The sequence below is a fragment of the Halyomorpha halys genome, unplaced genomic scaffold (genome assembly GCF_000696795.3).
Source record: "Halyomorpha halys isolate HHAL.00 unplaced genomic scaffold, Hhal_1.1 Scaffold944.1, whole genome shotgun sequence".
Lineage (NCBI taxonomy): Eukaryota > Metazoa > Arthropoda > Insecta > Hemiptera > Pentatomidae > Halyomorpha > Halyomorpha halys.
The window spans coordinates 125,786-128,441 of NW_027112688.1; positions in this window are offsets into that span (position 1 = coordinate 125,786).

Below are 2,656 nucleotides of genomic sequence, written 5' to 3' on the forward strand. Positions count from 1 at the left end.
TTTTATCCTTTTTATACCATTGTTATCAATGGAGAAAACTGATAAAGAATCATTTGTTCTGTCTTAATTCGACTCTATTTTCTTAGCTACCATAATTTACTACAAGTGATGTAATATTTGAAACTCTAAACCAGTTGAATGTGTGCACTGTTTTTTTTCCTCTTATTTACACAATGTTGTTATTTATTCTTTCTAACCTCTCAATGTCAGTCTTTTCAATAATCCTGTATTTCGAATACAAATAATTAGTTTCTTCTTTATAATCATTAATAGTATAATCTGTACTTTTTAGTTAATTAATGATAACTTTAATTATGTCATAAGACAATAGGTGATTAAGTTACTGATGGGCCTTTTGGGCGTGGCCAGTTGGGTCAATGACCTCATCTGATAACCTCCATCTTGCTTCTCCCGCTACCAGCATACAACATCCAAAATATTTGGATGCATTTAAGCCTATTTACATTAAACTCGCATTTTTTTTATTCTTCCATTATTTGTTTACAGTAAGGTTATATTAAGTCTAAATTAGATATAAACATTTCTTATCATACTAATCCTTTGGTTTAGTCTTTATCCAGTCCCACCCATCCCTACAATGCACCTCTTCTTTCGGCCACTGTCGTTTCAACCATCAAGAAACGACAGTGGCCGAAAGACCTATTGTATAATAAAATCGGCAATTGGATTTTTTAAAATGGCCAGAGCTTCATCTAGAGTGTTAGCGGCTTTAGTGCACTTACTCAGTCTCCACCGGCTTATGATCAGTGCCGTGACGAGAGGGTTACGATGGGATCCTTCACGTGTGATGGATAGAGTGGGTTGAAAGATCTTCAAGTCTAGAGTATAAATAATGTACTTAATGGGGTAAATGTGATTAGTGCTATTTTATTTATTCCATTTTTTTTCTATCGTTACATTAATTCAAAATTTTAATAATTTATTTTATGCTCCTTTTATTATTTCCATTTTATTTATTTTTTATTTATATATATAGTTTCATTATGTTCATTTTATTTAACTTTCTGTTTATTTACATATAGAGACTTTAGTTATTTATTTGAATTTTTTTTTTAATTTTAGTATGAATGTGATTGTTTATGACTATTACTTTTATTTTCCTTGGTTGTTACAGATTATATTACTTTTAAGACAAATAATTTAATAGGTCTGTTCAAACAACCACTTCTGAGCATTCTCCGTACACTTCCAGACAGTTATAAGTGGTTATTGAAGTAGATTCAATGTTAAATTTTTAGTTTAGTATAGCGTAGCATGACGTGTGAATTATCTTGTGCTAGTAGTATAAGTTTTAGAGGGGGTTTTTACCTCAATACATTTTTTTTTATTAATTGAAAAATATAATAAATTAGGATTTATTCTCTTTTGCACGTTCATTTGTGCATATTTTTCTAACTTTTTACTTTTATTTTGTTTCAGGTATGTATTTCTAAGAGAGTTCTATCGTATCAGAAGGGGTAAGCCAAGATTATATTTCCCTAAATTAATATACTGTATAATTATAAGTCCTTAGAATTTAAAAATAATTGAATATTATTCCTCAATGATATACGGTCATATTGAAACAATACGCGTTTTTTTAAAAAAAGAAATGCTTAACTAAAATGTTAACAAATTCATTATACATCATAATAAAACATTGTAATAGAAATCAGAAAGAAATCTTCCCCTTAACAGGTCTCTAACGCGTTTCCTCTATCCTAATACATTCTTGACCAATTTGAAAAAAAAAAATTATTTATTATTCATAGAAGTAAGGATAATCAGAAAATATTTATTTGAGATTTAATTAATTAATTACCAGTGATGCGGCAGGAGGGATGCGCTGGGATCTTTTGAGCTCTACTCTACCCCTCACACGTGGGGGATAGAGTGGGCTCAGGGATTCTCAGGTCGATTGTGTAAATATTATATATACGAGTGTAAATGTGACTAGAGATTATATTATTTTATCATTATGTTATTTTATTATTTATTTTTTGATACACATAGTTTGATTATGTTCGTTTTGTTTATTCTTCTGTTTGTATATATTTTAAGGGATATTTTTTTTTCATTAATTTATTTATTTTATTCTTATTGTATTTTATTTTAGTATGAATGTGATCATTCAGCACTATTACCTATTGTCCACAACTGTGTGGCAGATTGTAATATCGATCAATAAATAAAAAGTGTTTTAAATAAAAAAATAATTAATTAATAGTAATGGTGCGCCTTCATTCTGACTGTTGCTCTACGTACTATTTGAACATTTCATCTCCTGGGATGTGCCTGAAGTTTAATAGGGGACAGAGTGAATATTACTTGAAGTATTAGTACAAGAGCGTGGTGGAAAAAAGGTCAGTTATTTCCCCCAATTTTTTATTTCTTTAATGAAAACTACGTATAATTAATAGAAAAAATTGATGAGTATGGCTAGTATAGTCAGGGGAATACAAAATGGCCGTTGTTTCAAGTTTTAAAAATAAAACATTTTTTAATTGGAGCTCCATATATTTGAAACTACCTACAACACTAAAAAAAAAACCTTAGAGGAAATCATTTAAAGTAGAGTAAATTTAGTAAAATATGAGCCCTAGTAAAGCTAGTTACGTTCAATAGTTCCCGAAATATAGTTTTTTTAATTAGGACA